Here is a 12,794-nt window from a genome sequence, read left to right as displayed (position 1 = left end):
AAACGAGCGGTTGTGTTGGCGGGGAGAGACGAGGGGAGGGTTTCTATCGGGCCTGGATAAAGCGAGTAACCGAGAGCAAGAGAGAGAGAGAGAGAGAGAGAGAGAGAGAGAGAGAGAGAGAGAGAGAGAGAGAGAGAGAGAGAGAGAGAGAGAGAGAGAGAGACAGAGGACGCTGAGATATGATCTATACACATATTTTCTGGTTTCGAACGATACGGGAACCGTGGCTCGCACGCCGCCGCGCCGGCTCCACTATTGTCCGGCACCGGCACTTTAATTTGTTGCATCGAGCGTCGTTAAGCCGCGTAATTGAAACCGAGAGTGATTTTTAGCCGGCGTTCTCTCGCCTGATCTACTTCCATGTTGACGAGAACGTGATTTTGTTAAATATCGCTCGATTAACTCGGTTTACGATTATGAAGATTATAAATATGCATCCATGAGGAATTATTCAACAACGAATATACACAACCCTTAATAGAATCGAGGTATATTTACTCCGATTACAATTTCGAGATTTTATGGGACGAAGTATGGTAATATTGTATTTACCACGGGACAAATATTTCAACTAATTCCATTCTGATTTCTCTGTTATTCTTCTGTGACATAACCGCAATCGCATTTCGCCCTTTGCCGTGCCGAAATAATTGTTTCACAATCACACCAATTAGCAGAGCTTTAATTCGTCGGTGATCGGCCCGATAATTCGGATAGTAGTTGCATTTACGATTGTTAAGGCAGCCGACACGGTAATTGATATTATTTTCCATTTTTGATGAGGATATTAAGCGCAGATGAATAGGGGGGGGGGAACAGAGAAAAGGCAGTGATTACAATTTCAGAGGTAAATCCTGGTTCATTCTGGTACACTGGTAATTATTATTGATACATTCCCGGTAATAATCTCGACGACCCAATTAATACTATCGACATACCGATAGGCGCAGTTGCGATACACCCAATAATTTATCGCGATAATCCCACAATGACCGTAAACTATCGCTCACGCGTGCATTTTCGGCCGATCGCACGCGAGATATATACGTTCACCGTGTCTTCCACACCCAGCCGAATGCGGATCGTGTGTAATCTGAAGCGGCAGGATAGATCCTGATTCTCCGGTGAAATTAATTTCCTGTAAAAACCGTGCTCGATACGATCTCGTGTCCTGAATCAATTGGCATACGCGATCTGCATCTGTGAAATTTGTACTAGCGATCAAATTTCGACTTTTGTTGGGCTATTAATTTAATACATTAATTATACAAACAACCTTTAACACAACACACAACTGTATCTCAAACAACAAACGTACCTGACTCCAGTTTCTTGTGATTAAAAGATTTTTATCTGATCCGCAATCTGATTATAAAAATTCGCATTTCCGTCGAAAAATTCGCGAAGATCGACATTTCCATCGGGCCTCGGTAAATTAAAAATAAATAGAAACTGCAGGAAAAATTATATATCCGCCAGTGTTTGCGCTTGATAATTGTTTGAACATTTTTATATGCTACGATTACAGAGAGTCCTCTGTTTGCTGGTATTGTATCATTTTTTGCGAAATCAATACTGTCGACGAGAAGCAATTGGACCCCAGCCAGGAATTTTAATTACTTTATTAAATACTTGATGCGCAGAGAATAAAATCCTGTAGAAAGATTTAGTGTGTTCCACAGAAATTCTGTTTGTCTCGTGGATGATCACAGTAAATTCCAAACAGGAATTTGATTAATTTCACAAAAACCTTTTACCTGGTTTTGAATCGAATAAATCCCACGCTATAAAAATATAAGTTTTCAACCCCTGTTTTCTACTGTACCAAAAATTGAGGTTCACATGAACATTGGGGGAGTAAAAATATTTTCTCAGGCTCATATAAATATGACAAGCTCTAAAATCGTTGTCTAGCTCGAACAAAAGGAAGACACCGCGATTATACGGAGCGTGGTCCGAGAAGGGTTGAAAATCGGCCCATACGGCGTGTCCCATGGCTGGTTGATTCCACCATGGCGGGACATTTAACGACCGGTAGGCTTCCTATAGCGAGAGATCAATCTGTTACCTTCGACCGGCAGGAAATTTCGAGTGGCCACTATCTGTTCACCCCCTGTCCGAGGTCACGTGCCTCGCAAGGGGGTTTCCTATTCGAGTGGCCGGTTCGCGTGTGCCCCGCGATCGTTTTCATGGGGGATTAACGACCGCGGTGAGAACTGCATGCCAATTAACATATCAATCGTCCTAAATGGATTCATCTCTCGATCCTTTATCCTGGCTGAGGAGTCGGGCGGACTCGCTATCTGCTGGTTGAACAAACGATGCGGTACAATGATCTTTCTATTGCGCTACGATCTCTTGTTTTCTTTTGTGGCTTCGGCGCGATCATTTTCGAGCACCTCCACTCTTCTACACTTACGTAGTATTAAGTGCACGTAATCTGTAACGCATCGGTCGATTTTTTAGGGAAACAGATGTGAGAAAGTGGAATGTGCGAAGCAGATTGTGTGATTTTATTTGTGGAGAGGGTTGCTAGGACTATTCGATTTTTAAAAATTGTATCTCAAATGTAGGCGTATCTTTGCTGTGAAAATCGCTGTTTAAAAATCAACCCCCTGCATTGGAATTTCTTTTGCGACCAGATTGATAATTATAGAACTTTATCCTGCATAGGAATAATATTTAGAATAGTTTTGCCGATATTTCCTGCCAATTTCTATCTCCACATGTTATTTTATGAAAATCGAAATGAGGGAAAAATTTCTTACCTCGACTAGAAAATTACTCGTAGCAGTTTCAACAGTACTATTCGTTTTCATTAGTGCGCGCGTTCCCTCGGATTTTACAAATTCTCGCATGCCCCGTTGAAAGTGTCACAAATATGCAATTTGTCTGAATGCGCGGCAGGTGTGCCAGTGCGTGCACGCACGGACTCTATTTATATTCAGCGAACGAGTTGAACACTTCAAAATCAAGATTTTTCGCTCGTGATACCGCTTTTTTTTCTGTATGTATTACGTAATCAATTATACAACTACGTGCGTATGATATAAAATGCGTATTGTGTTCATAATTTTTTATATGCCTTCCCTAATGATATACATTACCGTTCATGAATCACGGGTACCCTTTAATCGGTGAAAAGTGTCTTGAGGTGAAAGAATATATATTTCTCCGAATTACACTCATTGAAAAATTACATGCTGCGTTGTGCGTCATATCTGAAGAATTTCTCTTTCACCTCGGTCGAATTCTGTTCCGTTCCAAATTTTATTTTAGAAAGCCTCGCAAGGTAAGATCTAATAACACATAAATAGTAGAATGGGGCCTCTTAGACCTCGACAAATGAATTTCATAAATAGCCTCGTTTTTAATAAATTCTGGATAAAGAATAACAATAGGATGAAAAGTAAACAAACGGATTCAATTTTATTCATATAAAAATTCTTTTTTAAAAATCTGAAGCTGGGGTCTCTGAGGCCCCATATTACCTTGCGAAGTTTAAACAAAAGTTACCGAATAAAATAAAATAGAGAACAATTGCACAATGTACTATTTTTACAGTACTTGATGTACCTACGCCACGAATTGCAATCATTCAAAAAAATCGTTCTTGCTTGAGGAGGCGATTTAACAAAATTCCCAGAGAGCAAACGCGGCCACTTTCCAGACAGAAATTTCGGGCCGGACTGGTTTCTCGCGAAGATAACGGCCGCGATAAACCGAAACGGGGAGCCTCCCCTTCCGGTTGCACGCTCGGTGCACCGAGCGCAACGGTGCGCCGTTGTATAGACGATTGCATAAGCGTAAGGCGACGGGGCTGTATCCGCGGGCCCTCTCCCCTTGAATATTCGAGGGGGCCGCGAGGGTGGCGCGCGTGGATCCTCGCGTGCCCCAGCACGTGAAGCGAGTAGTCGCGTGTGCAGTGTGCGCCGATCCGCTCCGCGTGTGTTTGAACAGGCCGCGTTTCAGCCCGGGTCTCTCCCGTTGCGGTTTCCCTGTTGTACCGGACGGGCCGGTCTCTTATTTGCTTCGTAGATCAACCGTGGATCATTAGCACACTTGCTACCACCTTTACTTGCTGCGTACCACCGCATCTTGTTACATTTTGCTCCAGTTTAGTCCCCCTCATTTCATTTTGCTCCATGTTGCTTCCTTTTGTTCCATTTTATTTGGTCTTCTCCCATTTCATTTTGTTTGGTCTCGTACCACATCATTTTATTACATTTTATTCCATTTTCAATCATTTCATTCATTTCGTTTAAAATTATAAACAAAATGCAGAGTCGTAAGTGTTAGTTTCAATTTCGTTCGAAAGCTCGGCAGATTCTATTAACGCGTTTCGAGGGGGGGAAAACAATAGTCAGGAAGCTCAGCTGCCAGGATCAAGAAGACATTAGCGAAGATCCACTCTAACCGTCCACATACGGGGCAGATTCGGTGCCGGAGTATGTATCTATAATTCCCTAAAATTACATGTGTACACAGGGAGGCACGTGTGTGTGTTTGCTGTAGGTACGCGGCAGTGTTTGCGCGATGCGTTCAACCCGGCCGAGGGTGCGGGTTGATACGAGCTAAATCGAGCACCACCCAAGTGTGCTTCATTTGTGGCGTACCGGCCTGTGAAATTCGGGGGATGCCACTCTCCGTACTTCACCCCCGCTGCGCCCTTTCGTCGCCCCCTTGGCTCGTGACGATCCGCCGACTGCCCCCGGGAGTGAACTTGAACCTTCCGACGGAATTCCTGTTAGACTTTCACGAACTTCTATAAACAATTTATTAACCCCTCTTAATTGGCCGAGGAAAGCCGAGCAAATCCCGTGGGGGATGAACGTCTTAGCTAAAATTCCCTATTCCACCCTGTGAAACAGACACTTGCTAGCGAAAGCATTAATCTAGAGGACTATTAAATCTACAACAATTGACAGTGTTAAAGGGGTGGGTGGGGGAGAATGTTATTTTAGCTTAGACCTACATAGATTCTTGCTGTTTTTTTTTTTTAAAGAGAAAGTAATGTCATCTTCCAATGTAATAGAACAAATAAATTGTACTATGAGTTAATAATTTGAGGAAATTTTATTGGGCTGTACTCCATCATTTACACCATAGCTACGAAACTGTACGCTTAACAATGAACTTTATATTGTTTGTATTGGCAGCAAGATGAAAATACGACATAAACAATGTTCTCGCGGAGAGTTAATTTGTAGCATTATTATCACGGTTGCAGTGCTTCACCAGGGAAGGAAAACAGATTGCTGTTTTTCTAATTTATCAGGGAAACGGGAATTCGCAGCCATTCGCAGTCTACTTACCAACATAAACGTGATATAGAGTCTCGCGGGGGTGGTTAAGTATCCCGAAACTATTTGAAGAGCAGCACGTACTTTAACTACGAGCCTAGAATTTGAGCCTACCGTGGGGGTGCGCCGGTTATTTACTTTGAGGGTATGTTTGCATACACGATCGCGGCTTTCGTTGGCTCCGTGTTTTCGTCCCTGTTTCGGTGGAAGCCTCTGTTTCGCCTAGAACCTCGGGTCAGTCACGTTTTTCCTAACCCATCAACGGGATCCCGAATTCGATTTCCAGGACGTCCTGCACCTTTCCACCCCCCCTGACTTGTTAGTTTTACGGCCCGCTAGATACGCCACTTCACATTTTTCACGGAATTACAACGGAAGAAAGGGAGCGGAACTACCCCTTGTATACTTCCTTCACACACGCACCCTAAATTCACCTGTGGCCCCCACACGATTTTCAATTAAAGCTAGTCCTATTTTCATCATCCTCACTCTTCCAATTTCAATATTTGCCAGTTATTTTTCACCATTATTTATTTTTGTTAAACTCACCCCTTTTCGTAAAAGGAACAAAATAGGACGAAGTAAATAAAACGGAACAAAATGGTTCATGTCGTAGTTTTCCGAAATTCGAAGAGATGGAGGGCGGATCTGAGAGAGTCAATCTCGAACGCGTTAAAAACAAGAAGAAGGAGATGAGGAGGAGGAAGAGAAAAAATGGGAACGATTTTCGAGTCCGCCAAGTTACCCGCGCCTCCAATTACCATAAATCGAGGGCGCGCGTTAAGCGTCCGCGGCTACGAAGTATAAAAAGCAAAAAGATTCCTTGGTCGATCGTGAACGATCGAGAGAGCCGAATAGCCCCGTGGACCATTACCATTTTCGGGACCCAACGAAATATGGCACCATGGAATTAATTTAACGACGCTGTAGCGGCGCGGTGGAATTTGATAAAACGTGCCCTCACCCAATTCTTCGTGGGTAACATCAATTAGTATGGAGCAATGTCTTATATCGTGCATGCGCTGGAATCGTTTTCTTGTGTACAAATTATTTCTGGGTGGCTTCTGCGATGAAATATGCGATGGAGTGTGATCGAGGGGCGAGAATTTGACAAAATATCGATTTTTTAATTCTCTTTAATATCGCGTGAACACGTGACTGCATAATTTAATACGGGGACCGGTCGGGTAAATAAATGTATAAGAATAAATCAAACTTTAAAATACATTGACGGTTACGAAACTATTAAAAAATGACTAACAAAATTATCAAAATAATTCAATTTTTCATTTCACGAACAATACTGAAAAAATTATTAGCAATACAAAATACAATCAGTATTAAAGATCATAATGATAAAGAAGAAACGAATTAAAGTTAACCCTCCTCTCCTTATTTTTAACGCGTCGCGTTTGAGATTGACCCTGCCGAGAACCTTTTCGTATTTTAGCCGCGTCCCGCCCTCTTTTAAGTCTCGGAATCTTGGAAAACTATCGAGGGCGTACAGCGAGGCTGATTAGAATTTTATTATCGCGAAGGAGGAGAGAAAAAAGCAGGGAAGAGGTTCAAGAAGGGTGGCATATGGCGCGACTCCTCCGGCTTTTGAAGTTTCGGGGATGAAAGAGGCCGACGTTCTAGAGTTTACTTGACTCCCGCCCCCTTTTCCCGAGGATTCCCCGCACCCTACAACCCCCTACGAACCCACCCACATACATACACACACACACACACACCCTCTTTCACTTTCCCATACCATGACGGAGTCGTTACTCACGAAACGAGCTACGATCCCTCGTTCCAAGTGGCCCGACTTGTCTCCCGAACTCTCGAAACGACTACCGCCACGGAAGACGTTGGCCAAACATCCGTGTGAATCCTATGGTTAGGCCATCTAGACCGTGAGGAAGATCTACGGAAAGCCTGATCCCATTTCACAGGGGATTTTTACTAATTCTTGCGACGAGATTTTAAGGTTGAAACTCTAGTATTTTGAGAAATTGTGAACGGGGATTTTGGGGATGATTTCAATACTCACGATAGAAAATGATTAGCTCTGATCAACGCTTACATCAATAACCAAAATTTTCTACGGTACTCGACGACTTTTGATAAATAAAAATGTACACACCGAATCAATTGCGGGCAGCGTCTCGCTCGGTAATTCGAAGTGTCCAAGTATTCGCGTTGAATATCCGGCCGCTTGTAAAGGAAGAGATACGGAAGTCGCGGGGATGTTAAACGGGACAGCAAATTGACAACGAAGAAGGAAAATGTTTCGCAGCCGGAAGAAGCATCGCCCGGTGGCGTAGGGTGCGGACGAGGATACAAGGTCGTACGAGCAGGCGTAGGTCGATCGTAATAAATTACCAGGAAAGTTGGATACACGCGAACCCCGCGCGAGCCTCTCTCTCTCTCTCCCCCCGCGTAGTGTGTGTGTGTGTGTACAGCCGTGGTTATCCATCCTGGTTCACCCCACTCACTGTTATCTTATATGGCCGTACTTAGGGTACATTACCCGGAATACGAAAGGTACCGAGCCCCGAAATTTCTATTAGTTCTACAGGAGGAAAACCACTTCACGAAATGGGACCCTTAAGTTCCCCTGCGGAGCCACGAAAGCGAAAGAATCCTCGCAGAAGTCTCCGCTTTCCAACGAAAACACACCGCGTTCGATTATTTATACTATCATCCCCCAGGGGGTTCGATGTTCAATCCTCAATCCAATGCCAGCGAGAAATTTCGGCTAGTTTACGGCGATGATTGTTGCTCGATCCTATCTGCGGAGGAGTATCGAAATCTTGGAGTGGCTGTGGTTTGTAGGTAATGGGGTGGTTTATTTTGCGTTTCAGGGTGGTGGTTTATGCATTTTTATTTTCTTGGATACTGTGTTTTATCCTTGATTTATTCCTGTTCCTACGTTCTTCAGCATCAACTTGATTCGGAGGGTTAAAAGAATGTCCCTCGAGTCCTCCGGACCCACCCCTAAATCGTTCGCAGCTCTTTTCGGATCTCGCTCGCTATTAGTTTGAAACAATGTCGATCCGGGCCGAAATAATTTAGATCCATCGTCGTGGTGCACGGCCAGCTTTGTTTCCGAATAACCATGGGAATCGATTCCTCGAGTTCGGTTTAATCCTGCCCGGATAAACGACGCTCTCGGGTCACCGTTGATCCGCGTTATTCCGTAACTGCGTCCCCGAAGTTTGTGTCCCATCTCATGGCCTCCCGCGATCCGGCCACGCTGACGAAGGAAAATCGGGGAACCGATCAATTCCCGGGGACAATATTTTGCAGTAGTTTGATATTTCTCATGAGTATCGACTATAGTTCGGGAGGGGGACGTACGGCCACCGTGCACTACAGCCAAGATGGGTAGACTAAGCGGCGGAGGTTGGTACTAAATCTCACCCTAAAGCATCCCTACCGAGCCACCCCTAACTACGCTACTAGTGCTCCTGCCACCCCTCGTTCAGTGTCTCGCATTGGCGTAGCTAGCGCGCCAAGGAGGCCACGATTTTCGCCAGGATTCCGTTGTGTGCTGCTCTCTCCTCTTGCTCCCTAAGATGTCCGCCAGCCTTGTTTCTCAGAGCATCCGTCTTCCTAGTCACAATTTTCTATCAAACGCAAGCGTACTTCCTTTATCACATATTTTTAAAGTTGTGACATTCATTGATTTTCTCGGGATCGAGCAGATAACTTTCTGCAAGGTGCCTATTTTCAGGATAATTTTGATCAAGGCGATTTTCATTAGAAAATATTAATTCTTCGTTCCATTCTGTTAGCAATGGAGAAGTAATCGATGTTCCTGCTACTTTTTCAGTAAACACAGAATTCGTGTTATTCAAATATTATTCAAATCGTGATGTTTATTGATTTCCTCCCATGTTACATTGTTTTAAATTTTCCGCAATGTCGCAGATCATTCAGAGCGAAGCAAGTTTTCGCAGCGGCACGAGTCGAGGCTAACTAAGTGAACAGCATTTATTCCGTCCGCTGAAAATCCTCCGTGAAGCAGAACGATCGATAAGAGCGGCGATCGGTCTCGAGCCGCTAAAGCGATCTAAAAAGAAAATAGAATGGCGAGCAAACGAGGGACACGTCTCTCTCGATATGGTCGTTGGCTTTCGTCTCCTTTTTAGGACACTCCGCTTCATCCACCTATAAACCGTGTGTACATATGCCGGTATTATACCGTTTCTCTCTCTCTTCTCTCTTTCTCTTTCAGCTTTTTCCCCGTCTTTCTCGTTCGCCTCGGCGCAAACGAGGATCTAGGAATCGACGTGCCGGGATACAACGTCGTGCGCTGGCTCTCCGCGATCGAGATTCGTTAGGTCGATCTATATTTGGACGAATCGATCGCGGGAAGGGGGCAGATACACCGCTAGACCAGCCTCGATTAAGGCTAATCGGGATTAATCTCGCGGATCTTACAATGAGAGACCGCGAACGAGCGAGCGAGCTCGCCGTTCTTCTGCGTCTATCCAGCAGGCCGGCACGCCGAGAGCGAATTAAAAAGAATTAATTAGAGAGAGATTAGATATGGAGGCTCTTGCTAACGACGAGAGCTGGCTCCGGACCCCGGCCGCGAGTCACGCAGTGATTCTTTTCTATGTGTGTTGCACCGTCGTCGTCGTCGTCGCAGTCGTCTCACGCGGTGTACGTAACCGGTGCATAAATCTATCGAAAATTGACCCTTCGTTAGTGGCTTAATTAACAGGATAAGTAACGATGGAACGCGGAACGCAGCCACCAACCACTGCCCCAGCCGAGATTTATTTCCTCATTCAGAGGACTCTTAACGCGGCCACCGAGTCGGCGATCCTTCAACGATTGTTCCACGGTCTTTGCAAATTCTCCGGGAGAGCGCGATTTACGCGCCGGATCTCGATATATGCTCGCGGCGAGCTTCTCTATCGGCTCGATCGCGCAGCCGACTAAAATTACCTGGTGCAAAAATCGTTACGGATTTGTCATGCACACACAGTACTTGTCCAACTTTCTCAAGCAGTTGTCCAACGAAAATCCAACCCTGTGGATCATCAAACATCATGAGACGAAGTCAAACCTGCATTTCCATTTGTACAAGTCACATCAATCTTATCTAATCTTCAAAATTGATTCCTTTCTCAAAAAATAATCCAACTAAAGTCATCCCTTTCACAGTGTCCTCTATCCCCATCGATCATCAAACAACGAGAGACCAAATCAAACCTACATTTCCATTTTTATCTAACTCAGGAAGTCAGTCGCCAAAGTCACCCTGTTCACACCGTTGTCGCATTCAACGGGATCGTCCACCTCCTCCTCCGTCAAACATCCCGAGACCGGACCCGCGCGAATTGATCTCCCTTTTCAAAATTCACTCTCCGCTAAATCGCCGGCGAACGATCTCCGGGGCTATTTCCTTTTCTCCGCGCGATAAGTCTCGTGGGTCTTCGACGGCGGAGGGGAACAGGGGATGGACGGGGAGGGGAGCGGGTTAGGTTTGAGTCGGCCCGATAATCTCTGGGCGGTAGTGAGTGCTCGAGGTGTGTGCCCCGTGTCGAGTACACAAGCCAGTTGCTCGAGTACACCTCCGTGACTCGCAAGAAAGGTCAGATTAAGCCGTCTTCATGCTACGCTACCGAGCAATCCCGTTTTCCATTGAGCTTACGCCAGTGGCGTCGCCCCCAACCCATCTCTATAGTATACCCCGTCGCCCTGCAGTTAATGTGTTCCAGGGTGGAACCCTGCCTGCTCCCCTCGTCTCCCCGCCCCTGGTCCCTCGAACTCCCCTCCTGGCAGACCGCCCCCAATTTCAGCCCTCTTTCCACATCTACCCTTAGCCAGAGAGACAGGGAGAGGTAGATATATTAGAGAAAGACAGTCTCTTCTCTCTCCGCCCCTGAAAACCCACCGAACTCTCCGGGATCTCGGGTTCGCCTCAACGAGAGAATATTTCTCTTTCTCTCTCCCTCTCTCCCTTCCGTGCTCACTCCAGACCCCCTCTGTTCTTCCAGCCCCGTCGCAACCCCTCGAACTCCTACATTGCCTCTCTCTCTCTTTCTCTCCGGGTCTCTCGTCCTTCTTTCACTTTCTCATCCTCGATCCACCACCGTCTCCTCCTACCACTTCCTCTTTCGCCTCTTCATACTGCTCCTCCTCCTCCTTCCACTGTCTTTGTTTTAGAAATTAGAAGCGGATTACCGAATCCCCTTTTCAGCTGCGCTGCGTTATTAACTATTACCTTTTAGCCGGTCACCCTTCCACGCCGAACGAGTTGTACCGGGAAATTAAATCACTTTTATGGAACGCCCGCGACGATTCTTTCCAACCCCGCGGTAGGGGTGAGTTTTCGACAAAGTCGCGAAGGGAAAATCTTTCTGTTGGATTTGTTGGCGTGTTGAACGATTCGCAAGGGGTGGAGCATTTGCGGATGTGTACTGTGGTTTGCGAAAGCGTTTGGTACCAAAGGGTTTTTATTATGTGGCTAATTCTCTTTTAAAAAAGTACTTTTATCATTACGTTCTTTTCGTTTGTCACTTTTCGTTTCCATAGATTATTTCATAAAATTCAGAGAGAAAAAAATTGTTTTCATCGATTAAAAGCGTGTCCATAAAATAAAGTGTCTTCGAGCTAATAAAGTAGAAATGCGCCGGTGTTGATCAACATGTTTACACGTGTGCCGGTGAAATTATAAATGCATAAAAATCCGCAATATCGTATACAACATGGAAAATGTAATTGCTCGGTTCCCATTTGCGAAACTGCTCGCTTTACGAGCGAATCAACTTCTTTAGTGGTTCTTTATTAGCATTTAAACGTTCAGTTATAGCTAATCTGAGCGACTATATCCTGTTCTTGAAAAGAAGAGTCTCGACGTACACTATCTGTCATAATAGCTGTCTAGTCTACTGCAATTACTCCAGATTCATTACACGTGACCAACGAGAGGATTGGGTTGGACAGCTGTTATAACTGTCTGTAAACGTCGAGTTACATCTTTCGAAAAACAGAACCGTAGTAATTACATTATTGATCTTCGCACGGTGTTTGACTTGTATACCTGCAGTTTATATTTGCTTTTTCTCGACGGTATTTTATCTATATTGCGCTATCCGTTCGACAGAAATTTTCATGTTGGTACTCGGATTACCGTAATCCGCGCAGTCAATAAATCACGGAGTCAATTACGAGTCTGTAAAAATCAATGGAACACACAAGATCTCATTAAACTTAACGCGGCTACGGATCGTCATTAATCTCCCGAATCTCTCGACGCATCAAATGAAATTTCGATTAATCTCGTTTCCTTCGAATCGATTCGAAATACTAATTTCCATAAACGTCTGATGTACTAGCAAAAGATGATTCGATTAAATGAAATTTAATTGCACTTCCCCTTTGGTATCAATATCCGTATAAATTTAGTGAATAAATAAATTCAATCCTCTTGTGTTCAGTATTTATTGGGATTTTGCAGTATCCATAAAAAATTTTGCCAACATGTCG

The 12,794-nt window shown here is 44.7% G+C and overlaps 1 protein-coding gene across 1 annotated transcript in view; it reads left to right on the top strand.

The window, feature by feature from the left end:
• LOC143215260 (protein daughterless-like) overlaps positions 1 to 12,794 on the top strand; it is a 180,455-nt gene that overhangs the window by 39,709 nt on the left and 127,952 nt on the right. The window lies entirely within an intron of this gene.

This window comes from Lasioglossum baleicum, chromosome 13 (assembly GCF_051020765.1).
Source record: "Lasioglossum baleicum chromosome 13, iyLasBale1, whole genome shotgun sequence".
NCBI lineage: Eukaryota > Metazoa > Arthropoda > Insecta > Hymenoptera > Halictidae > Lasioglossum > Lasioglossum baleicum.
Note: the sequence above shows the minus strand (reverse complement) of the source record. Positions and strands in the feature narration are given on the sequence as shown.